Source organism: Martes martes (assembly GCF_963455335.1).
Source record: "Martes martes genome assembly, contig: scaffold_113, whole genome shotgun sequence".
Taxonomy (NCBI): Eukaryota; Metazoa; Chordata; class Mammalia; order Carnivora; family Mustelidae; genus Martes; species Martes martes.
In genome coordinates, this window is record NW_027666393.1 from 49,728 (window position 1) to 76,036 (window position 26,309).

Sequence of the window (26,309 nt, forward strand, 5' to 3'; positions counted from 1 at the left end):
CTGGAATCATGACCTGAGCCCGAAGGCAGATGCTTAACCTCCTGAGCCACCCAGGCGCCCCTCTGTTGCACCCTTTAGAAATGAAATTGTTTCTTCCATTCTAGAATTCTGGAGTCTCTGTGAGATAAGAAGACAGCTCAGCAGCACTCAGCAATCATGTTTTTAATTTCCAAGAATTTCTAAAATTTTGAAAATTGCTGCCTCTGCTGTGGCCTGTGGCAGGGAAGCTGGGCCTGCCTGTTTTATCAGTCCTCATCTCGACCCTGCCAGTGTTTGGTCCTTTGCCCCAAGGAGACCCGTCTCCTCTTGGATTCTGTCGTATGAGAGAGTGCTAATCTGCATCTTCTCCTGTCTGCCCCTCACTGATGATTTCCCCCACGTCCACTCACATCAGTGGTTTTCACTGTATTTTTGTTCCCTGCGGGCATTTTTGTGGATGCCTGGCCATTTTTCTGTATGTGGGTATTTCTGCTTATTGGTCCTACTGTCCGCCCAGATTCAATGACTTGAAGACAAATTGACCTTAGAGTGTTTGCAGTGGGAAAGGAGCAGAAGACCATTTGCCTCGTTGTTTCATTGTAGGAGTGGGTAAACTGAGGCTTGGGGTGGTGATGTGGCTTATGTAATGTGACACAGTCCTCCTTCGATGAAGTCAGATCAGAAACCAAGGTTCCTGACCTCTGTGCCCCGCAGAGGTCCTCGTGTGGACTCTTCATGGCGTCCTGTTCCATTGTTGTCTTGACAAGGAACCTCAGAGCTGTCCAACCCTCAGGCGTCCCTCTTTCCCCTCAAAGCAGACATCAAATAACCATTCACTAGGGCTTACCGATTTTTTCTCTGCTTTAAAAATTTTATTCAGTGATTTAATAAATTTTCCAGCAGTAAAATTCACTTGTGGAATATTTAGTTCTTGGAGTTTTAGTGCATGCACTGATCTACGTATCCTCCACGGCCAAGAGCCTGTGGAACAATCCGCCACTTCTCGGGTTCCCTGGTGCCTCCATGTAGTCAGCCCCCACCCCAACTCCTGACAACACGGATCTGTTCTCTGTCGCTGTAGCTGTACCTTTTCCAGAATGTCACGGAAGTGGGATCGTGCAGATTACCCCCTTCTGAGACTCCCCTCTTTCTCTGCGCGAGTGCCTTTGACATGCATCCAAATCAGTAGTTTGTGTCTTTTTATTACTAAGGAGCGTTCCAGTGTATGGGTGTACCACAGTTTTTGTTTTTTTATTTTTTTTTTACCCTCCCCCCAATTGCATTCCCACTTAAAAACATGTGAGAGTCCTGGTTGATGTGTGTCTTTGTCAGCATTTGATATTGGCGGTTTTAAAAATTTCGCCATTCTGGTAGGTAGGTGTGTGGTGGTATCTCTCTGTGATTTTTTTTTTTTTTAATTTTATTTATTTTGTCAGAGAGAGAGCGAGCACAAGGAGGGGGAGCAGCAGAGGGAGAGGGAGAAGCAGACTCCCTGCTGAGCAGGGAGCCCAATGTGGGACTCGATCCCAGAACCCTGGATCGTGACCTGAGCCGAAGGCAGTTGTTTAACCAACTGAATCACCCACGTGTGATCTTAATTTGCAGTTCCCTGATGATCAGTGATGCTGAGTATCTTTTCATGGCTTATTTGCTTTTCTTTGCCTGTTATGTGTATCTGCGTGTCTTGTTATACTTTTGGTTATACCCATTGTCATCATCACACTTGTATTCCAGGCTGGTATTGTGCCTAGTTTTTTTATATCAATATGGTTGTCCACATACTCCAGTAGATACTAGGGGTGAGGCACTGAGCAAGGAACTTTATGTACAGAATCTCAATTTATCCTCACAAAATCCTGGTGACATAAGTAGTGTTTTCTGTTACTGTGGAGAAGATATGTAGAGCCCTGTTCAGTGGATATTTGTTGCCTTCCATGTGCTTCAAGCCAGGCGTTAGATCTGTGTCCTCGTTCTGTGGCTCTGGGCAAGTCATTTAATTTCTGAGTCTGTGTTTTTATCTTCTAAATAGGGATCTGTCTCACGATATTTTCTCTCAGGGTTAGTGAGTGAGGGTTTTAAAGCAGAGTGGAAGAAGCCTGCTCAGCAGAAGGTCTGGCTCTTGGCATTTACTGAGAAAGCATTAGCATTAGTTTCTGTTCTAACACCTCCTAGCAGATGAGGCTGTTCCTGCCCTGTCCTGGCCACCTCCCTCTGGAAAACTGACCCTTGGTGGGTCCCCTATTCCACTCCAGATCAAATACAAGAGCCGACACAAGATTCAGCCTTTTCCTTTTATGAAATGCATTTCTCTGTTTCCTCTGTGTGGCTTACTAATAGACTGCCTTAGTTGGCCCAGAAAGATGGAATTGCACTGCACCGGTTTTGCATGACAGACCTCCAGTACTCAACTTGACCCTGCTCAGCATCCCCCACCCCACTGTAGATGCAGAAGGGACCAGTGACCCTGGAGCTTGCTGGTGGCTAATCTGGATGCTTTTTTCCAAAATCCACATTTCATACTTTTTTTTTTTTTTTTTACACTTTGCAATCTTTATACTTATCCAATAGCATAATTAATCAACCTTTTTAAAAACTTTTTTTAACTTTTTTTTAAAAAAAGATTTTATCTATTCTAGAAAGTGCAAGTGAGCACAAGCAGGGGGAACAGCAGAGGGAGAGGGAGAACCAGAGTCCCCACTGACCAAGGAGCCTAACACGGGGCTCGATCCCAGGACCGAGATCATGACCCAAGCCAAAGGCAGATGCTTAACCCACTGAGCCACCCTAATTTTTTAACTTCTTAATGGAATTATAAACATACAGATTTGGTCAACACCACATTATACTTTAAATACCTAAGCTTAGGTCTGGCAGAGGGGTGCTGGGAGCAATTGTGTACGTGCTGTTGCTGGAATTTCTTTCATCTGTCACTGGCTAGTCCTGTAATCAGGCTTTTTCTTTATTGGCCAGATCATTTGGGATGATTTCCAGGAAACCGGAAATACTTCGAAGAGATGTTTCTATGTGAAAGGAGTGCCTAAGGTTTTCTGAAGTCAGTAATAGAAAAGCTGAATGAGCCAAGTGTTTACTTAGAGTCCATTTCTGCTGCAGTGTCTCGGTGAAGAATGTCTAACCTTTACAAATATCATTAAGGGTGATCTGGTTGCCAAGGTTATTCTGTTTAGGGTAGGACAGGAAGAGGAGACTGTAATATTAGCAAAAACAAAAGGGTACGGCAGTGACCATGTACAAATTGTCGGGTCATCTGTTGTGGGCACACGAGGCTTGGGAGCAAGGGTTGGGCTGCAGTGGGCTCCCTGTGCTCTCCTGTCCCCCGCACTGGGGCACTTCACACATCGTCCTCCCCTGGGCAGGTGTGAATGTGATACCCACCCTGTGCGGGCTGCATTCCCCTCTTGTTCTCTGTAATCCCCTCATGAGCAGAGCCGGCCTTTGAAATACAGGAGCCCAGAGGAACGTGGAAGACTCTGGATTCTGGAGTAGATGGCCTGGAGCCAGGTCCTCCGTCGGCCAGTCACCAGCTTCATGACTGCGCACGACTTACTTGCTTTCTGCACCTCGAGGTTCCTGTCTGTAAAATGGATGTAATGATAGTGCCTACCTCACAGGGTCAACGGTTGTAAAGAAAGAACTGCCAAGGGGCACCTGGGTGGCTCAGTGGGTTGAGCCTCTGCCTTCGGCTCAGGTCATGATCTCGGGGTCCTGGGATCAAGCCCCACATCGGACTCTCTGCTGGGTGGGGAGCCTACTTCCTCCTCTCTCTGCCTGCCTCTCTCTGTTAAATAAATAAATAAAATCTTAAAGAAAAAAAGAAAGAAAGAACTATCAAGAGGTGGGGTTGAAATAACCCAGTTCTGGTTGTCTGGTTCCAGTGTTTTCAGTGGCGGGAGGTGAGCCTCTGTGAGACTCACAGTAAGGCTTCCATTCTCCTTCCTGCCCACGGGGGAAGAATTTCTCATTTTTTGTATTGATGCCAGTAGGAAAGCTTGAGAGCATGTTTTTACTAGAAATACAAATAATTATCGTCAAAATGACTATTGCCACCTAAGAAATGGAATTAGCAAAACTAAGAGGGACATTTTTTAAATAAAGAAAGCCCAAGTATTTTTTTATGGAGTTACTGCACCTAAAGTTAGTTATGATAAATGACAATCTCATCTTATAGGTGAAAAGATTAAGAACATAATCAGCTCTCTGTTAAAAACACAACACGGCACAGTTTCGTTGAAATAATTAGACTCTGCTGCTTTAATCTTGAATTTGGCTGGGTCGCATGTGAGGTAATTTTTTCCCCGGTTTGAGATGCACACAGTAAGGTGGGACCCTATATGTGAGTCAACCAGGAAGAAAAACCATTTGGGAATTGAATGTTGGTCTAGCAATCCAATTTGACTTCCACCCGCAGGCAGTGTGTGGTGCTGGCTGGGTCTGCATCATTATTCCGAAGTCAACGCTGATGTCCTGTGACTAATATGTTCCAGCTGTCTGGGTCACTACTTTGGAGTACTATTTATTTGCGGTAGTGATGCTGCAAACAGGAAAAGCTTTCCCTTTTGTTGGTTGAGAGCTTTGCTGGTAATTAGCAAAACAAGTATGCCTCTTATTTGGGAGAGACTGGAAAGGCGGCTGAAGAGTCCATTGTACACGACCACAGTGGAAAACAATTTGGCATTACTTAGAAGAGCTGAACACATGCACTCCCATGCTCTGCCCCCTCTCTTAGGTGAACACCCTGGAGAAACGCCATGTGTGCCCCAGGGACAGGCGCTGGAATGTAAATTGTTAGCAATTGATAGCAAAATTGATAGCAAAAACTGACAAGTCCCCAGGGGGTCCTCAGCGGAGTGGGGCGGTGAGCTGTGGCTCTGTTCACGCAGAGGGAACTGTATCACACCAGTCACCAGGGGTGCGTCTCAGAATCCGCGTCGCAAGAGGCAACACTCATGTTTCACTTTTCATTGGTTAAAACCCGGCAAAATGCAGCCACATACTGAGAATAATACGCATGTGATGAAAACATATAGACGGGCAGAGGAATTAAATCACAGTTGGGGCTACTGGTTATCTGTGCAGAGGAGTGGATGGGAGGGAGTCAAGGAGGGACACACACATCTTCCATAAAACCCCACAAGACCCCCCCAAACCCAGCCCCTGGGGTATTAGGTGCATGGGATTTGTTTCCATTATTCTCTAGTCTGACATGTGGTCAGCGAATAACAAGGTACCCCACACGTAGCGGCTTAAAACACTGATGAACATTGATTATCTCACAGGGTCTGTGTGTGGGCAAGACATTGGGAGACAGACCGAACTGGGAAGCTTATTTTGCTCATTTTTGCTTTGGTAACGGCGCAGGCATTCACTGACATGACGGGGGCACAGGTGCCACACCTGTTCGCAGTGTGGGGCTGGAGGGAAGCCCGGGGTGTGAGCTGTTGGGAGGGAGGGGGCCCTGGCTGGTGACAGCACGTGCCGGGGCGGGGGGCAGGCAGGGCAGGGCAGAGAGGGATTCGGGAAGTATGGACCTCAGGACGCATGGTGTAGATGGGACCACATGTGCCTAGATGTCTGTCTACCCATGTCCCTAGATCGGGCAAAAATCTGGGCCCTATGATTTTGAGGCGAATTCTCTGTACTAACGGCTATCTGCAGCATCCTGGGTTCCCCGTGATATTGAAGTCTCTGCCAGCTTCACTCGATCTCCCGAGAACCCCCCTAATGGGAAAGGAGAGCCCACTCCTCACTCCCTTCCCCTCCAAGTGAGGGTGTAGCTGGAAATGAGCTGGACAAGTAAGGATGGGAGTTGGAGCTTAAAAATTCATGCAGTGATGACATTCTGCTTGCAATACATGTTTGTTTTAATATTAACATTTTCAGTTGCTGATTCGTTTGCTCATCCTCACCAAAATCTTGGAGTAAAATTGGTGTTTCCAAAGGAGCGTCATGTGTCTTCCCTCGGTTTTGGGTAGCTTTTGGCATAACTTCCTGGTGAGTGCTCCTGGGGTCCACGTGCTCCAGTGTGTGAGGCATCGAGACCTGTCCTGTCTCCTTGAGGGTTGCAGCACCCTTGGGAACAGGTGTTCCCCGGTCCCCAGGGGGAGGAAGCAGCCTGAAGCAGTTCTCTCGATTTTTCATCAAGCTGGTGAGTGGAGGAGATGGGACTGAAAACCAGGCACAGGGATCCTGACTCACTTTTGTTAGGCTTTCGTATGCGGTGCCTTTGCACGTTGGATGCCGATCCTCGTAAACCTCTGCGAGCAGGAGGACTGTGGTGACCAGCGCACAAAGGCCCCCTTTAGGTCATCTTGTGGGGAAACTACATGCTCCTCGGTGATTCTGACCCTGGGATCGTGACCAGAGTTGAAGGCAGATGCTTCACCGACTGAGCCACCCAGGCGCCCCAGGAGTGGTAATGCTTCAGGGAGCAAACTGCAGTGCACCCCTCCCCCCCAGATAAAATGCGACTGTGTTTGGCCTCTTGGCCTTGAGGTTACTTTTCAGGAGAGCATCCCGTGGGGTTGGGGGGCCACCTGTATGGTGAGACACACCTTGAGCTTGGAGTCGGAAGAACTAAGTAGAGGCTTCATCCCTGCTGTTGTTTTCTAGTTGAATGTCCTTGTTGTGCTGTTGTGCTGTCGTTGGGCACCTGGTGGGTCTGCCTGGGAGATCCAGGAGGTCCAGATCTCCTGGTGTGGCTCCAGAGGTCTGGTGTGGCTCCGAGGGTGTGCGGGAGCCTCATGTGGGGTCTCAGAAATCCACAGTCACACTCCAGCCCTGGAAGCTCCCCTTCCCTTCTGAGTGGAGGTTTGGGCGACGTCACGTGTCACTGCCTTGAAATTGATGTGAGTTAAGAGAAACTTAATAAGGAATTTCTTTGTTCTAGAACTTCCTAGAGTGGGTGAGGCTAACGGTTGTTCCCCACATTCAGGATGTGAGGGATCAATTTTTTCTCTTTTCACGTTTCTCCTTGCTTAAATGCAACTAGTTCGAGCTAATTGACTAATCTAGAGGCTTGTCATCGCTGAAGAACATTGTCTCAACGGAAATAGCTTGAATCTAATAATAAACTCCTTGCTAGTAACACGTTGTTTCGCTTATGTTTGCAGGGTGAGGGAGCATGACCAGCCCCGAATGTGGTCCTGGGCATTAGCCATTCACTTTTCTTTAAGAGAAAGAAGATCACCGTCCGCTTGAGAGGTGAGTCAAGATTTCTGTGCAACTTTTTATCCTATGAATTTCAGACACATGGAAGAGTTAGAAGAATGTGTGGTGAGTTCCTGTGTACCCCCTGCCTACATTTAACACTCAGCATTTTGTCACATTGTGTGTGTGTGTGTGTGTGTGTGTGCGCGCGTGTGTGTACGTGTGTGTGTTTGAGGGCTTGTACATTTTTCTGCTGAAGTGTGTAAAGGAAAAGTAAATTGCAGGCATCATGACGTTTTATCCTAAATTCTTTGGGACGTAGCTCCTAAAAATAAGGATGTCTTCCCTGAGCGGCATCTTAGAACGCTCAAAAACTATGAGATGTAGAATCATTGAATTAAACACATTGAATTAAATTATTTAATTAAATTATTAAATTAAATTGTTAAATTATAAAAACACATTGAATTAAAATCATTGAATTAAACTGTGATTTCCTATTAAAAGGTGTAATTTTGGATTTATGACCCCTTCATAGCCGATAAAAACCTTTAAGCAGTGATTTATTTAATGGACTGATAGGCAGTGTGAGCATGTTTGATAGGAGATCTGTCTGTCCATAAAGGACTGATTGGGATTCACACTTGCCCGTGCGTGGGCCCTGCGTAAGAGGGCGGCCGTGTTTTCCTCGTTCGGCGTGCTCTGTCCGTCTGTGCCCTGCGGGCTTCGTAAGTAGATTAGTCTCTGCTTGAATAGGGTTGAAGCTCTTCCACTGAGTTTTTAACCTGAAATCCCAGGAGAATGTGCCAGGGAGATGCGGTCCTGTGAAGCTGAGGTTTTACCGTATTAAAACCAGCGTTCAGGACAGTGACAGTGACTCCCAGCGCCATCGCCATGATTTGACTACCGAACTGACACTTCCCTTCAAACCCTGCAGATGTGTTGAGCTGTGATTAGTTGTAGATGGAGAAACATCAGGACCAGTCCCGCGTGATCTCTGGTAGCCCTCGGTGGCTCTGCATGGTGGCTGTCCTCCACACAGGGCTGGGCTCTCCCGCGGTGGGCCCTGGGAATCCAGGCATTTCTTCGTGGAGAGGCTAATGAGCTATAGCTGCCCGTTTCGAGCCTTATGTTAGAAGAAGTCTGTTTGTAAGTGAGCCCTGTCGGGCAGTGGAAGCTTCTTAGATTCTCGTGTCTTATTTAGACCACAGAGTTAGTGACGGCAGTGAGGTTTCTTGCTATGGACTTGAGCGCTTAGATTCAAAGGCTTGTGTGGGGCAGGCCTGTACCAGGACAGGAATTGGGGTTTGCTCCCTAAGGGGTGATGGGCACCGTGGGGTACAAGCACATATGCATTGCCCAGTTTTTGACCAAATAAAATGTGTCTGGCTGAATTGGGCGAGCCTTCTGATTTCAAACCTTTAGGGACTAGAATGTTCATTGGAAGGAAGTGGTTCCTGTGGGACTTGGATGTGTCTATAGATAAATTTGGCTTTTATAAACAAAGTTTTATTCAGACACGGTCATGTTCATTTGTTTATGTTCATCCATGGCGGCTTTTATGCTGCAACAGCAGAATTGCACGGTTGTGAGAGAGACCGGGGTTGGTGGCTCCAGCAGTGACCGTAGGGCCCACAAGACCTAACACGTGTCCCACTGGCGCTTTACAAAATGTTTGCCAACTCCTGCTTTACTTCGTAAAAGCAAGGGCACAGTGGTGATAACCACTGCGTCTTGAAATAGCCTTAGCCCACTTATTTTAATGTGAATGCCTTTATTTATTCATTTATCCCACAAATATTTACCGAGAAGCTACTGTATGTCAGGGATAATAAGATGGCGAGAGTTGCGTAGGCTCTCACCCGTGTGGAGCCTCCCAGAGGCTCCCGTGAACTTGAAGCTCCACTCCAGGATTGTGCTTTGTATGTGTCAGAACAAAAGCATGCAATGGGAATGGAATGGCATGACCACATTCTCAGTTTTGAATCAGTGTATTGGTTAATTTCTTAATTTTATAAATTTGATAAGCACTTTCCATAACGTAATGATCTACATTGATGTGGCCGTGTGTCTGAGTGTCTGAAGGTCCTACTCGTTTCCATGGGGTGGCAGCCGACTGTCTGAGGCAGCGTGTCTGCATTGGGCCATGAGCTTGGACATGCTCCTCCCAGCAAGCCAAGCAGACCTCCCATCTCAGGCTACAAATAATAAATAATAAAACTCAACAGAAAGAAAAGCATGCAGGGTAATAAATTTTAGAATGTGGTATAGCAGATTCATCTATCACTGTTGGCATGCTTCTCTTTTTGCTTACGTGAGGTTGTAAAAGTTTGTTCTCTTGATAGGAGGTCATAGAGGGCATTGTCGTGAACAGAGACAGGTGAAGCGGTTAACACTGCTTTAACCCTGGTAGTGTTTTCATGTATGTGCCTAGATGCTTTATGGGTGTGAGTCACTGCTCTGTCGTCACCCCATACTGTGCTCCGACAGACAGAAAGGAAAGAAATGCCGTTGACTCATCTCTGCAAACCCTCATAGGGCCGTCACGGCTGCCTTGGCTCATTCCAGCCCGAGATATCCTTTAGGAAAGTGAAGTGAGGTCGAACATTTATTTGGATGTTGGAAGTACAGTTGGTTAGCTGTGTGGAATGATGTAAAGATGGCAAAAGGCGTGACGTCCCGACAGTGTTCACTCCTTGCCTTAGAACCGTCTGCCATCGGGCGGGATGCTCCTTGTCACCCTCTGGGGCAGTGATCTGGATGACCGTGCTTTGCCCTGAAATCAGAGCCTCTCGGGAGGGGCTGTGCGTGGGGGTCAGACTCTGCACTGGTTGGTTTTGTTGCCATGATTGTAATAAAGTTAAGGTGTAGCTCCTCTTTCTGAGGGAGAGATGGTACGTATCCATTCACACGTTCTGCTTCTGTGTTTAAAATGTTTTTACAGCTTCCGTCCTGCTCTTCATTTCAGTAATTTTTTTCAGTGGTGCAGAATTAGGGATAAATGAAAAATGAGAGTGGAGAAGACTGATGACAGTTGTTTTCCTCACGAAACTGGAAACCGTCGGCTTAACTGCTTTGGCTAAAAAGAAGGGTTTCAGAAGCAAAATGAGGAGAGGCAGAATCACCTGATCTGTGGTGCTAGAGAAGCTGCGTCTTCTGTCCTCAGGACAGGGAGCTCTTCGCCCAGAACTCCAGCCTCGGGGGCGTCTAATTTGTCAAGGACAGCTCCTTAAGACTGACTTCCTGTTCGGCCTCTGGACAGGGGTCGTACCGACGTGCACACGAGGATCACGTGGCGGAGTGAGGGAGGTAGACGTCTAGGAAGAGTATAAGGATGATTCTCTTGGTCAGGAAGGCAGGATAAAGAAGGATTAAGAACTCGGATGCTGAGGCCGGGTTGCATGGGTGCTGTTATTAGCCACAGATGATTTTGACCCGTTACTTAACCTCTCGTGTGCCCCAGTCTGCTCACCGGTGCCATGGGGATGAAGGTGTCCACCGCGGGGCTCTGGGAAGGGCTGAATTAATGGATATGTGCTGGGCACTTAGGACAGCGCCTGATACCTGCTAGTCTGTCCCTTGTGAATTTTTAAAACAGCCCTGCCAGCGAAGTGTCCTCATGTGACAGGTGAGGGTGCCGAGGTCCAGAGTCATGTGACCTGTAAGAGTGACACCTGCTGCCGTCAAGTGTCTTGACTTCTTGTGGCCACGCTGGTCTTTGCGAGGATTATGGGGGTGTTTGGAGTGATAATAAGCCCAGGGAGCAGAGAGGGAAATTCTCCTTGGTTCCGGCACAGTAGGCCACTGTTTGGATGTACCTAAGTGCAATGCAGGAAGCATTGCTCGTGGGTTCACTTGCAGCATGGTCTCCGGCTTCCCCTGCATCGGGTGCCCCCAGGCATGTTTTGGAAGCATCGTGCCGAGTAAATCCACACCTGCAGTGTCCCACGGTGGCAGCCACATGCTTGGGAGAGTTAGCCGTGTCTGGGGTTGGCACTCACCCCGGGAATGTTGGCTGATTGATTAATCAGATCCTGCATTAGGACCTCAGAGGAAGCTAAGATTTGTGTGGCCCGGAGGTGATTTGACCCTGCAGTGTGGGGTGAGGACATGGCTCCTGTTGGAGCGGGGCTCGGGCCACCCGAGTGCTGCCTCACCAGTTTCTTCATGAAGAATATCATCCCACAGCGTTGAGAATGTCTTACGGAGAAATTATTCAGATGGACTCCTGTAGGAGGCTTGCCTGCGGGGGCTCAGACCTTGGTGTGACCCAGAGGTCGGAGGAGGGTCATGCTGCTCTCTGAGGACAAAGACAATGATTTCTTTGTACTTACTGTGGACTCAAGACACTGGAAACTTAGTATCACTGTGGGTAATCTGTTATATACCCCAAATATGCAGCCATCCACTCAAGGAAAAACGTGGCGGGGGCCCACAGTTTGAGGGGCTCCCTCCCTGCAGGGGCCTCTGGAGAAACACGGCGCTGCTCGAAACTTCCAAAGCTGGCTTCTCGGCCAGACCCACGCACTTGGCCCCACAGCGGCCTTGGCCCGTGTTCCCCCCGCTGCTCGCCGCCTGGCGTGTGGGAGGCGCTCACATAGTTCTTGAATGAACAGATCTGCCTGAACCGTGCCTTTGTCTTCAGTTGGCGTTTCTCTTGACAAGAAGTTGTTTACCATGTGGCTGTCCTCAGGAGTTAAAGCTCCGAGCCCTCTGTTACCGCCTGTGTCTGAACACGTGGCTTTCTGTTGTCTCTTTGGAGGAAGGCGGTGCTGTTTTGAGCATTGATTCCAACACCTGGTTTTACAATGACATTGATATTCCAGAGAACAACCCTTTGCAGAGAATAGAGAGATTAGCTACTAATTCTGGAGAAACGACCCTCCATTTGCCAAGTGCTTGTGGGAATCATAATAGGTTCTGAGATTTAATCCTCCTTGCTTTGTTCTCAGTTCCTTGGGAGCCTTTTGCCGTGCTAAGTAGTCTGGGATTAAATATTAGTAGTTTTGTCACTGTCTTAACTTGACCCCTTTTTGTGGGTGGGAAATCCCAGTCAGCCTTGTTTCCTGAATGTCAGCAACAAAGTTCTTGTGATGATTATCTACTTAGTATTCTCAGCCACGCCGTGACCGTATCCTGTCAACGACCACACTGTCACGGAGCTCGCATGTGGCCGAGAGACCACAGGCTCGCTTGTACCCCTCACACATACTCTATCGCCGGTGGCGGGGGGTGCGGGCCATCCGGGGCGCCGCAGCTGCCTGGGGGTTGGAGTCCCCCTCAGGACTTCCAGAGTGTGCCATGTTGGGGTCCATAACCATCCCACCCTCCTCCCCATACTCCTATTTTCTTTGTCTAGGGTCTCAGAACCTCGGAAGCAGAACAGTGATTCTTAAAATTGGTTCCCAGAACAGTGACATCAATGTGGCCTGGTTGAATGTCGGAATAGGCAGTCTCAGGTCTGCAGTGGCCCTGTCGGATCAGGGTCCTGTGGGTGAGGTCTAGTGAGCTGTGTTTTAAAGAACCTTTCAGGTGATGATGCTTCTGTTTTAATTGAAAAAACATGTAACATGGAAGTTACTGTCATGACCACTTTAAAAAAAAAATTTTTTTTTAAAGATTTTATTTATGTATTTGACGGACAGAGATCACAAGTAGGCAGAGAGGCAGGCAGAGAGAGAGAAGGAAGCAGGCTCCCTGCTGAGCAGAGAGCCCGATGTGGGGCTGGATCCCAGGACCCTGGGATCATGACCTGAGTAGAAGGCAGAGGCTTTAACCCACTGCGCCACCCAGGTGCCCCTGTCATGACCACTTTTGAGCGTACAGTTCAGTCATGTTCAGTTGATTCGCTTCGTTGTGAAACAGCACTTCATGTCCCCTTTCTGCTGATGCTCTCCCCAGCCCCTCTCTCGTTGGGTGTTTATTTACCTTCTCCCCTGGGAGCAGGAGTCACAGATGCGCTCACGGTAGTCCCTTGTCCCCGCCATCGGCCGTGGTCCAGAAGCAGGGGATCCTCCTCGGAGCGGTCAGGAGGTCAGAGGTCGCTTACATGCCAGGCCACAGCCCGTGGGTCACCCCTCACTCCGTCTCATCCCACGGGTTTTTTATCATCTGGCACTATCACCAGAAGTCTGGGGGTAGCACAGCTAGGTATTTTGAGAGAGAGAGAGAGAGACGCCACACTCCTGTAACTTTCGTTACAGTCTGTTGTCATAGTTGTTCCATTTTCGTAGGAGTTCCTGTTGTTAATCTCTCACTGTGCCTGATTTAGAAATTACACCTTACTCTAGGTGTGCGTGTGGGAGAACACGCGGGGTGTCTAGGCTTCGGCACTGTCTGAGTTTTCAGGCACCTGCTGGGGTCTTGGAATGCATCCCCCACAGGTGAGGAGAGACTACTGTGTTGTATACATGGATTACTTGAACTTCCATGCACATAGATTTTGTTTTTCTGGGATTTAATCATTGTTTTGTGTTAATTTTAGAGAGGGAGAGAGAGCGAGAAAGCGCAGGGGGAGGGGCAGAGGGAGAGAATCTCAAGCAGACTCCTCGCTGAGCATGGAGCCTAGTGTGGGGTTTGATCTCACGACCCTGAGATCATGACCTGAGCTGAAACCAAGAGTCAGACACTCAACCGATGGAGCCACCCATGTGCCCCAGTAATTGTCTTGTTTTAAAAAATGTGTGTACTAATCACTAATTTAACCTTCCATGTGAGTCTGCTCTCAATATCTTAAGACATGAGGTATTCGATCAATTTCATCTTGTGGAGAAGGTCTCTGCCTGAGGCTTGTGCCTGGTGCGGTCCAGACAGCTGCCCCTTCAGCCCTGCCGGGCGCCTCGGCTCGGCCCGGGCTCTCCCTTCAGCACTGCCCTGGGGCTTCTCTGATCTTCCTCCTGGAACCGCTTCTCTGTTTGCCTCACTTCATGTTCTCCCCTTTCTCTGTTTCCTCCCTTGTAGCGGACCACATCTTCTGGAACTTTCCTAACAAATTACACGGCAGGTAAGACTTCGGAGTCGTTTTGTATCTGAGTACGTTCATATTTAGTTGAGAGTCTGGCTGGGTGTGGAATTCCTGCTTGGACGTCTGTGAACCTCAGAGAGGGGAAGGCTTGTGCCTTGTCCTCTGGCTGCTGGTGAGGTGGGGAGGAGCCTCATGCTTTCCGATGCCCGACCCCTTGTCAGGCTGACTTTTGTTTTTCTCTCGGACTCTTAGTTCTTCTCTTTATCTTCAGTGCTCTGAAATTTCGTGAGACCATTCCCTGCTGGGGAGGGTCTCTTTTCAGTTGCTGCGCTGAGATCCACATGGGCACCTTCAGGCTGGAAACTCGTGTCATTTTTAGAAATTCTCTCGAAGTCAGTGTTGATCTGCCCTCCATCTTCGTTCATTCCCTCTGATGTTCCCATCAGTGCGGACTCACCAGTCCTGTGGCCGCCTTGGCTTTGCTCCCATTATTTTCGTGGGGTATTTTCTCAACTTCGCTTTCTCATCTTCTGTTAACGTTTTCATTTTATTTTCTGACCGCTCTGTTTGTCCTGCTGGCTGTTTTCTGGATGCTTCCGTTTTGCTGAAACTTGTGATTTCAGGACAGAGTATTTTCTCTTAGTTCTCCGAGGGGGTTGAACATATGATTTTTCCTTCGTTTTGAAGCTCCCCCCATAATTTAACTTCTGTTACGTTGCTTTCTTTCCCCTCCTGCTTCTGGCTTTCATGTTAGATACTGCTCTGTGTGCCTGGCGATCCTTGAATGTCTGTTCGTGCTTGAGAACGAGGCTTCACAAATGGGAAGACTGAGTTCTCGCATCTGCCGAGTCTATTGGCAGCATCCATTTGCTTTCTAGCTCTAATCTTTTTTTTTTTTTTTAAGATTTTATTTGTTTATTTGACAGACAGAGATCACAGGTAGGCAGAGAGGCAGGCAGAGAGAGAGGAAGGGAAGCAGGCTCCCCGCTGAGCAGAGAGCCCGATGTGGGGCTCGATCCCAGGACCCTGGGATCATGACCTGAGTGGAAGGCAGAGGCTTTAACCCACTGAGCCACCCAGGTGCCCCCCAGCTCTAATCTTTTAACCTCTCCTGTTGTCCCCGTCCCTGTGGCTTTATGCTTTAAAAGCATTAATTCTTGTTTGGGGGTTTTAGGAGGCAGACGACTAGCTCTACATGTTCATTTCACCGGCTTTAACAGGAAGTCTGTGTGCAAGTCTTCCCAAACCCCAGGGCAGGGCTGGTAGCTTTGGTGTTTCTCACCGGTCCGCGGGGGTGAGCCTTCCCAGGCGTCCCCTTATGTTTACGGTGTGATGTATGTTTGGATGGTCTCAGCAGCGACCCAGGCTTTCCTGGTAACTCTGCCGTAGCTGTCTGCTCTCCTCAGTGAAAGGCTTTCATCTTGGATATAAAGTGCCAATAAATTTATAAATAAATAGGCTTTGAGACAAAAAATAAGAATCCTTAAAAAAGTCGTATTGATGTTTCTAAAAGGAATTTTCCGAGCATAAGCGCGTAATCCTTAGATTAAAGTGCGGCTGACACATTAAGCCTTCTTCCATGGAAAGCGGAATAATAGGGCTTTAATGCCAGTTGTCCTTGACCACCCACGAAGGGCGTGCCTGTGGGCCGGACAGGCTGGACAGTGAGGCGGTGTTGGTGATCGCGATCCCTGGTGACTGCTTCAACGAAGCCCTCATGCTTGGGTCACCAGAGGGGCGATCGGAAACTCTGGGAAAGAAGGAATCTGCATTCTGAGAGCAGGTCTCTGGCGAAATTAAGCAGTTTTTAGGAGGGCAGTGTGGTTCTTCTAGGAGAGGCCGATGACCTTGGATTATTTCACGATGTGGCCCTTGTGGTGACACGTGTGGCTGCTTTGGGTCCTCCCTGCGTGTTGGATGTGTCTTCTGTGGACGACCCGCCCCCCCCCCTCAAGCGGTGAATACCATTGCCTCATAACCTGACAGTCCCTTCTGGCCCTGGTGGTGACGAGATAAGGGCATCAGGGGACCTGCGGCTCTGGGCGGTGACAGCCCTTCAGTACCCGCTGACTTCACCCCCAGGAGACGGGTGGAAGGCCCCGCGGCCTCCCTGCTGACTGCCATGGAAGCTTGCCCGAGACACTCTTCTCTCTCCAGGAAGGGCTGCGTGCAAAACCCAGACTCTGCTTTTTCCTTAAAAGCACAAGAGACCTTTAGTCTCAGGAAACAAACTGAGGGTTGGCTGGAGGGGAGGGGGTGGTAGGGATGGGATGCCTGGGGGATGGACACTGGGGAGGGCATGTGCTGTGTGAGCACAGTGAACTGTGTAAGACTGCTGATGCACAGACCTGTACCCCTGGAACAGATAATACATTACATGTTAATTAAAAAATATTCAAACAAATTAAATAAAAAGAAAAGCATTGACTTTCGATTACTCTGTAAACCTTGGAGGAAGTCAGATTCGTGGATTTCTGAAGCTTCAAAAGTCTCTTACTTGCTGTGGTTATTAAAGCCACTGCCCATCTCGGGGTCCTTTTCATTTCTGTCTTGAGGTGGAGCTAAAACAAACGGGGAGCCGGGTCCTGCAGAGATGCCTGCGTGTTGACTGAGTTTTTAAAAACAGTAGCTCTGACCGCATTGTGGATTCTTGCAGGTTTGGTAGGGACCCTTTCTGGACACCGGCGACCCCTCTCCTCCTCCGTGTCCTTGTGTCTCTCCCTCGTGCCTTCCCAGGCTGGCTCCTTGTCTCTCCATGTGTCTGGGAGTGAGGGGATTCTTGGAGCCGTGGCGGTGACTCGGGCAGGGACCAGAGCTTGTGGGGCCGACGGCACCCTGCATGCAATGACGGGTGAGCTGACCCACGTGCGGGCGAGGTTTCCCAAGTTCGGTCATCCTCGCCCACAATCAGAGCTGGTGCCTCTGGCACTCGGCCACTTCCGAGGCCCTGGCCCGAGTACGAGCAGAACGTTTCCTTAGTTACCCTCAACTTCACGGAAGCACCCTAAGTGTTCCAAAAGACCTTTTTTTTTTTAAATTCTGAGGGTCAGCAGAGGAAAATAAACTTTTCTAAAAAATTAAGTTTTTTTTAATTAAAAGCAGAACTACCCCTCTTTGTAGAAAACATGGTTTCAGGGCTTGGCCAGAGCTCGTTTGCTCCCAGGGCATGAGGCCCTAGCTCTGCATGGTGCTGGGAGATTGCTAGAAGAGAGTGTGGGAGGAGTCAGACGTTGACAGTTTCCAAGTGCTTTAAATTCTGTGGCTGCAGGGCAGCCCCCATGTAAAATGCGGCTATGTGGCCAAGGTGATGTTGCACTTGATGTGTGTCTCGGTTATAATTTGTATCCCACAGACCGGGAAGGGGAGAAGTGTATCACACGCGGGGGAAGCCAGGAACCGTGGAACTGTCTGATGTTGGGAAAGGAAGAGTTACATTTCTGAGCTCGGTGACTTTGTGACTCAGAACCTGTAGGAGACAGACCACAGCTTTGTCGTTTGGATTTCAGATTGTCCTCAGTAGGCCCCCTCATTGGGTTGAGAATTTTAACCACTTTGTTTCTTCCCTGTAGAACACATTGCTCTTCAGACAGTGTGTGAATGAAATACTCTGTCTGTCCTGGGACACCCCCTGCTCTCGGAGGGGGAGGAGAAGAAAGGGTGGCATTTATGGAATTCGGCGATTCTGCTCAAAGGCGTGTGTTCCTCCAGCTGCAGCTGTGGTGGCCACTGGAGAGGGGACAGGGGGAGGCCGAGCGGCTCTGAGATCAGCATCCTCGGTGAGGGCTGTCCCCGACAGCGGGCTTCTCATGCAGGAACCCGGTTTCTGGTGCCTTTCATGGAGGCCGTGGTTGTAACATTGACAGATTCACTGTGGAGTCCATCACGGGGGTGAACTGGCCGTGTTTCTGCTCAGAGAGGGGGTTCTCCCTGCGGATGAGCTGTGCTAGCATGTCTGTCCCCCAGCGTCTCATGGGGCGCCCCATGGGTCAGAAGCTGGGGCCCAGTGACAGTGCTGGCTGGTTGGTGGGGGGTCGCCCAGTCTCTACCATGGGAAGCATGATGCCCCTGAGATGGTTTGCTCTACTGGGAGGTGGTGTTCAGTGGGAGGCATGATGGGGCTGGCGCATGGGAGCTGAATGTCCCTGGGGAGATCAGAAGCATGTGTTTTTTTAGAAGAACGTTTATACTCCTTTGCTTTATTTTTGTTTTGGTTTCCTGTAGAACTTAGAAGAGCCCTTCAGAAGGTGCTGGAGATGTTTTCATCCATGCTTGGGCCTTCGCTCTCGGGGTTGAGTGTGGGCCCTGGGTCCTGAGTGTGGTGCTGCCGGCAGTGGTGCTCACGGGGAAGTGGCTCTCAGGAAAGCTTTCTGGAAGGTTCTCTGTTAGCGTTCCAAGCTCTGGCGGTGTTTTTGCCTCAATGATGGAGGCAGGTCCTGTGGTTTGTTCTCTTAACGTGCACACTGAAAAGGAGAACGAGGAGGGCTAGGACAAGAGCTTATACAGAAAGGGCAGAAGAGCAGAACAAAAACAATCTCTTCCCAAGTGGCGGACATCTACAACTTGTTTATATTTTGTTTAAAAAATTAACACACAAGTGGGCATTCTCTGCAGTACTGTGTTTCCTGCTAATTCTGGCAAGATCACAGTTTTGGTTTTAGTAATGGAACCTCCTCTTTAAGTGAGTGTGTGTGTGTGTGTGTGTGTGTGTGTGTATTTTCTTTCTAAAAGCCCAGTATGCAGAGCACATGACTGTGATGCCAGGGTTGAGGGTCCCCCGTGTCGCCTGTCTCCATCCACCCCCCGTTTAGACCTTCAGCCTACTGTTCAGAATACTTGAATCCGGTGAATTCTGTCATTTTATGGGGAGGGAGCTGGGCATTTTGACCTTTTTGTTCCAGCAGGTGAGAATGTTGGGGGTAGAAGCAGTAGAAGGGTCCCACCGACAGAAGCTGCCCAGACTTTGATTCCTCTGTTATTCGGGAAACCCTGCGTGGTGCAGTATCCTAGTTCCCTCGCCTGTGAGTCTAATCCCACGGTCATGGTTTCAGGAGTTGCTTTGTTTTGACTAGAAGGAGGGATGTGATCTTGGACAAGGTAGTCCGTGCCCGCGATCCTGGATTCCCTAGTACAACATGGTCAGCTGCCTGGTGGACACCTAGCGCACTTATATTTCTGGTTAGAGAGATGACCCCGTGGTCAGAATGTCTCCAGAATGCCTGGCAGTGGCAGTTTCTCTCTGATTTCCCTGTGTGGCTGTTCAGTTGTTGTTGAGTTTCCCTTGGTAGCGTGTTAAGTGTCGTATATGGATCTGGGTATAAATTCCAGCTTTTTGCCTGTGACCGTGGGGAAGTTACTTCACCTTGCAAACCCTGGTTTTCTCATCTGTAAATTGGGGATGTTGTTTGCTTCTGGGTTATTGTAGGGATTAAATGAGATTTTATATACGTATATATATAAAACATATGTGTGTATGTGAGTCTTACATCCATGTTAACAGGTAGATTTTTGTATCTTTGCTCTCTGTGCACATGTACACGTGTGGGCTCAGTACGGCACCTAGCACGTGGTAGGAGCTGAATGCACAGCGGATGTTACTGTACCGTTAAATACTGTTTGCTGTAGTTACACCCCAGCACTGAGAGGGGCTGGGCTTGTTCAGTGCCCTCCATGTACAACCCTCCCAGACACAACAACATCGCTTGCTGTAGACAAATGCAGACAGAATTGTATCCAGGTTCCGTTTACTTCTTTTAGTTCTTTTTTTCTTCGGACTTTTAAGGCTTTGTCTTTTTCTCATGTTCAGTGCATTCTCTTAAAGTCTCAACTGTTGAAATGGACATGACATTTCTCTGGGGCAGGACATGTGGGCTGCCTGGGCTCTGGCAAAACAGCCTCATCAACAGGTCTTTCTTTATCTTTTTATGCTTTGGGGTTTACTGTTCTCTCCACGGACACTGAGGGGAGAGGATTTGTCATGAAACAAACTGCATTTATGGGGTAGCCATTCGTTTTTCTACTTTTTGTCAGTAATTTGACTAAAGCCTGGGTCAGCAAGAGATGACTGGTGTGTGCAGTTGGGCTTGATGAATTCCGAGGCGAAGACTGTTTTGGCAGTTAGCTTGTCCAGAAGGATCGTGGGCAGAAGCAGTTTCTTTTAGCACTTTCAGAAGTGGCAGAGACTGGAAGGGCCCCCATTACGCTGTCGTCAGGACCCTGCCTGGGAACGCGGGGCACAGGACAGAAGCACACTCACTGCATCTTTGCCTTCACTTGTTTTCAAAAGATTAGTCTATTTATTTTAGAGAGAGAGAACAACAGAGAGAGCATGAGCAGGGGGAGCAGCGAGCAGAGGGGGAGGGGGAAGCAGACTCTGTGCTGAGCACGGAGCCCGAGATCACAGCCGGAGCCGGATTCAGAAGTTGGGTGCTCCACCGATAGAGCCACGCAGGCGCCCCTGTTTTCCCTTTTAAAAACAAAATCTTGTGTAATGCAGTGGCATTAGCTATACCTATAAGCGTCCAGATTATGCTGAGTTTTTTCCAGCTTATTAAAATAGTAAGTTCAGGACAGCTGCAGTCCGAAGGAATGCCCATTTCCTTCGCGTCATGAACACTGTAAGGATTTACCTGAGGCTCGATAACAAGACTGACTTGATTTTCTGTGAGCGACTCCAGCTCTTAACCTGCTGTGCTGTTGAGGGACTGAGACCCCGAGATGCTTCTTGGGGGACTGTTTGTGCAGGTGAGGAAGGCTGGTTGAACTAGGAAAGACTGAAGACAGCACCTTCCGTTAGCTGAGCTTCCTTCTGGGAAGCAGAGGCCAGGGAGGTTCGAGGAGTTTCCCACAGTTTTCCTGGAGGCTCACAGTTTGCAGGCCTTTGCAGTGTAAAACTGTTTTAAGAAGTAGAGCCCTGCATTCCTAGGTCAGCAGAAAACCCCAAGAGAGAGCCACAGAGAAGGTCGCCACCATTGTTGCTGTGTGGTGCCCTGGGTCTGGGGTGCCATCTTGGGGCCTTCTCCCATGCCGGGCCACCAGGCTGCTCTGTGGGGATCCACCCGTGACCTCCAAGGGGACGGGAGACTCCGGGAGGGCCAGGCTGTGTCACAATGGCTGAGTCAGCCCTGACCCCAGACCTACTCGACTCCAGAAGCCACGTCGTTACCACCACCTTTTGTGGCCTCCCAGCTAGAAAAGAGCCTGCTTTTCACTCCAAAATCTCTGCCTTCTCTGCTGCCCTCTGCCCGCATTTCCCAGCATCCTATGGGTCACCTCTCCCCTACGCCCCCAGATTTCCTATTCACATCACTGCCGGGTCTGCAGGTGGCCCAGGAAGCACTTGCTCACCCTGGACAGAGAGACGACACATGGAGCTTCGGTTCCGTCACTCACGCAGGGGAGGGGGAAGCCTGGAGTGCCGGCGGGATCGGGGGTCGGTGTTCTCTCAGTCCAGGTGAGGAGGCAGGAGCTGGGCGCTATGAATGGCGTGGACGTGGTGGCGTGGAGCTCTGTGTGTCCTGGTGTCTGTGAAGGGAGGGGGCAGCGGCTCGGGGCCCTGGGGTGTAGACGGCGAGACGTCCTCCCAGATGCTGGTTTCTGTCCCTCGGTACGTCTGCTCCTTTGCTCATTCCTTCTTCACTCGAGCCGTCACCAAGAGGGACTGAGCAGCAGCATTTTCAGGCTCTTTTTGGGGCCACATAGGAACAAAGAGCGTGAGGAATTTTATCTGCTTCCTTTTAATAGGAGGAAAAGGACATTTGGAAAAAAGAGCGATACATATATATCGCTGTGTAAAAATATTGCTCTTACAGTACCAGATGCTTTTTGCTCATGAAATGACGATGATGTTTGCTCTGTTCTAGGAACGTGATGGTCCAGGCAAAAGCGTTTGAATGATCTTGCCTGCTTGTTCCCGAGTGAACTAGACTCACGTCCCTGGCCCCCTCCCCATGCCTGACAGGTGGCAGCGTGAAGAAGCTGGGGAGACGTAACGCTGTTTCATGGTTTCCTGAAGCCAAACATTTAAATACACAATGTAATGATGAACTAAGAGATACCGTAGTTTAGAAGTTGAATATTTCTGGAAAGTCTAAGATTCAGGGAATGTTTGACTGAAGTGGGAAAGGATGTCTTCCCCCGTTTCCTCCCTGTGGAAAAAGGAAACTTGGGAGCATTTGAGATAAGTGTGTGTGTCTGTTTTTTAAAGCCTGCTCGGTGATGCGTCGGAAGCAGGAATCCCAAAGTCATATGCCTCTGGGGGCCAGACAGGTGACAAACCAGCGACCTGGGTTGGATAGTAAATAATCACAGAGCCTGAGTCCTGTGACCCACTGGAAAGCTGCGTGTCCCTTACCCAGGAGCAGATGCTGCTGGGACCTGCCCTGTGTCACCATATGGTGGCCCACGTGGGGGGCAGGGAGCCAGGTCTTCCCATCCTAATAGAAATCCAGACTTCTAAGGAGCTGATGGAAAGCCATAATGCCAGGGCCCTGTGGGCCAGACAGAACCCATGTGTGGTTGCTTCTGGCTTATAGGCCGTCTCACTGAGCCTTTCGGTTTTGTGCTACTGGAGTATATTGTATAGAACCCAGAACACTCACAAAATAATCGCCTGGGTGTTTTACATTGAGAAACAAAATTCTCAAGCCTGAGTTACAGAAGGGTCAGTTGTGTTTGAATTGTCCTCTCTCTGCTTGTCCTGACTTCAAGCTACAAATGCAGAGCAGAGTGCCTTGTACACGGTGGACCTTGAACAGAGGTTTGGCTAAACTGCCGTGATGCTAAGAAGCGTCATAATCCACGTTTTTCTGGTTTCCGAGAATCAGAGAGAAATTCGAGAACAGAAGAAGCTGTGGACAGAAGAGCACAAAGAAACTCGGTCTGTTTTCTGGTTGTAGTGCCCTCCTCTGGGTCGGGCAGAGGAAGTGTGTGTTTGCAGAAACAAGGGCGCTAGCGTAAAGGTCAGGGTGAGAGAAGGAAGACGAGGCGGACGTGTGGAATACCACTTTGCAGTGTGAGTCTTTGCTAAGTCTTATTTTCTGAGCCATCGCTTCTCTGGTTTAGCTGCTTTTGATGTTTTATTTTTGTCCTCCTCTTACACTTCCGAAAGCCAGAGGTTGTCAGAATTTTCCGGCATCAGTCCATGTGGTCTTGGTTACAAATAAGAGCTTGAGCAGAAAAAGCATTTGTTGGAAGAATATCGGGCAGTTCCCAAAGGAGGCTGGGTGGTTGGAGCCCGAGCCAGGACTGTACCACGGGGGAGGGGGCCACCACTGTGCCGTGGGCACCCCAGTGAGGATGCACTTGCTGGAGCCAGCCAGGCGGGCTGGATAGGCCTCTCTGTGTCACTTGGCAGCTGCCTTGCCCCGGGTGGGACCATCTGGCGTGCCAGCCTCGGGGACATGTGCACATGCTGGGTGCCCGCGGCGGGTGGTGCAGGGGGACATTCTGGCTTCCTCTCAGCGTCTGTGACCGGTGGGCTCCCATCCCACCAGCGCTCCCCCATGGATGTGGAGACGAGGCGCTGGACGCAGTGGCAGGTTAACTCCCCCATCCCTCCTTGAGGAAGACACAGAAGCCAGCTCGAGGCTCCAGGGTCAGATGCCGCACTGCTCCCAGCACGTGGCTCCTGGTGGTGGAATGAGGTGTCCACGAAGTCGCTTGCTTCGTAGACAGTCAAGCAGAGGTGGTAATCCTATTAGGCCTGACTCCCAGGTGCACACCCCAAGCTGTGTCTTATCCAGGTGTGTCTCTGATGTAACTCGCCTGACCGCGTTGAAGACGCCTTCCCTCGACCTCCAGCCAGATGCCTGCGGTATTGATCGCCAGCAGCTTTGGCAGGAGGCTGTGCTGCCTGCCACAGAGGACTCGGCGTTGGCTTTGCTGCTGCAGGACTGCCGTGTGTCCATGTGGATGTTGCGCGTCTTCTTCCAGCTCAGTGTTTAGAGAATGGTTTTTGTGTTTTGTGTGTCCTGCAGATGCCTCCTGCGTGTCTGCTGGGTGCCAGGCCCTGTGCTAAGCCCAGGGATATCAAGTGGGACCGCTGCTGCCCGTCAGTGCTCGTGTCGGGGAGAAGCGGGGTAGGGTGGCAGTACGTAAGCACCGTGCTTGTTTACTGGAAAGCTGGCAGTAGAGGAACGGAAAGGAAACCGTAAAGGGGAAGCACCGTTGAGAGTCTGTCGAGGGAAAGAAGGCAGCTGTGCCTCCGAGTGAGGGGCCCGGGGACGGGCAGACCCCAGGAGTACCAGCAGAGCACCAGGCTTGCTGGAAAGCCCCATTCAGCGTTTAGAAAAATGTTCCATTAAAGTACGTAGAACGGAAACTCACCATCACCAGGTAAATGCAGGTTTCCACCTCCAGGTTAAGAAGCAGACCCTTCCTAGCCCTCTAGAGGTACACGTGCCCTTCCCAGCTTGCCGCTCTCCCTCCCCGCAGGAGTGAGCACAGCCCTGACTGACAACACGCTGCTCTCTTCCTGGTGGTGTTTTCTGTTTCACACCGTGCCAGATCCGCTGTCCCCGCGTGGGTCTCTCACTCTGCACTGTTCCCCGGGCTCAGGAGAGCCGGCGTCCTGACTCCCTGTCTAGCCTGTTGTCAGCGCTCTGGTGCATGCGTAGTTGACAAGAGCAGGACCGTGTGTGGGTGCAGGGGTCTTGTGTTGTGTGTTTGGATGTCTGGTTGGACCACAGGTTCTTGCCTTTGGCCTGAGGCCTGGAGTCTCCCAGGGCCCCGGATGGAGTCTGCGTGTCCTGTGGGCCGGCCCCTCGTCCTCCTGTGGCCCTCCGGGTGGCAGGTCCCGTGTCGGGGCTGGCATGAGGGCCCCGGGAGCTATCACTGGCGCGGCTGGTGGCACGTGGAGGCCGGCCGTCAGTGCCTTCGATCTGAACACATGCGGGTCTGGTCAGAAACTCTGTGCCCGCGCATCCCGGGAACCGAGACCCCCACCACTGTGGGACGGATTGCATAGGAGAGTGACTCCATAAAGAGAGCCTCTTACGCCGGATGATTCATGTTGATTTTCAGTGTCTCGGTGTTCTGTACCAGTCCGTTTCGTAGTACCTTGCTCTCGCTGAATGAGCGGTCACTGCTGTGGCCGCGGGCTGCCTGACCTGTGGATGGAAGGTCTTCCTGCAGGCGCGGTGTGGGGGTGTGGCCGGAGAATGACGGAGAATGAGGGTTTAGATGCAGCAATGGCCACGGACCTCCACCTGCCCTGGGGGTTTGTCGCCTGGATGCTGGGGGCGGGGCACGTAGCTGCGGAGGCTTCCTGGGGACGGGGAGAGCGGGAGCTCCCCTAACACCACGCAGCAGGGAGGCAGGCTTCGAGGGTGGGGCACTGGGAGTCGTGAGCAGATGCACAAGGAAGGTGGCAGAGAGGACGCCCCATTCCTTGGCGGATGGAGACGTCCTCTAGGCTGTGATTTTGCTCTTCCAGCCTCTGCGTGGTGACAGGCACGGTCGGCTGCCTGTGTAAATGGCAGGGTGAGGGGTGTGTGCGCCTGCCGGTGTGTGTGTCAGAAATGGAGCTTCCTGAGTCTCCCACCGGACCCACTGAACCGTAACCCATAGGTGTAGAGGCCACGAATCTGCATTTTAATGAGACAGCTCAACTTTGTGTGCAGCAGAGTCCTAGAATCCCTGATCTTGAAAGCGGTCGTTTCATTCATGCATGTGGGTGAATGATCAGGGAGAGACTTTCAAAGAAGAAGGGATGAGCCTCCAGTGGGATCCGTAAGACTGAGATGCATGTGAACTAGGGTGGGTTTTCCATACTCTGCGAGAGCCTCAGATTTTAGCTCGTCCTTTCTGTGAAATGCTGAAGCCAGATGAAGACAGGCTCTCTCCAGTGGTGCCCTCTCTCCTTCCCTGCTTTGTCTGGGAGTGGCATGGAGGGTAAACTTGCCGGGGTCAGTGGGGAGAGGTCCACCAGCTGTGTTTCAACAGCGAAACCTTTCTCTGTCTCGTGTCCACCCACCTCTCAATTTAGCTAATAGCTTAGTTCTTCCTACATCAACCGAGAGTGGAATGGTCAAGGAGCATTTGAAACACCGAGTGTATTTTTAGCTCGCTTCAGGGTGATCTTTTATTAAAGTCAGTGTTTTTGGTGCTTTAAATCTTTCAGTGTTCGAAGATTAAGGCTTTGTTATTTGTGAAGGGTGTTGAGCAGCTGCGAAAAGCTGGCATGAACGTGACCTGCTGAGCACAG

At 50.1% G+C, this 26,309-nt stretch overlaps 1 long non-coding RNA gene across 2 annotated transcripts in view; it reads left to right on the forward strand.

Moving 5' to 3' along the window:
• Positions 1–26,309, forward strand: part of LOC308338050 — a 155,075-nt gene that overhangs the window by 21,309 nt on the left and 107,457 nt on the right. For both annotated transcript variants that reach the window (XR_013966363.1, XR_013966364.1), the window contains exon 2: positions 7,107–7,197. This is a non-coding gene — a long non-coding RNA (uncharacterized lncRNA). The remainder of the gene's footprint in view (positions 1–7,106; positions 7,198–26,309) is intronic.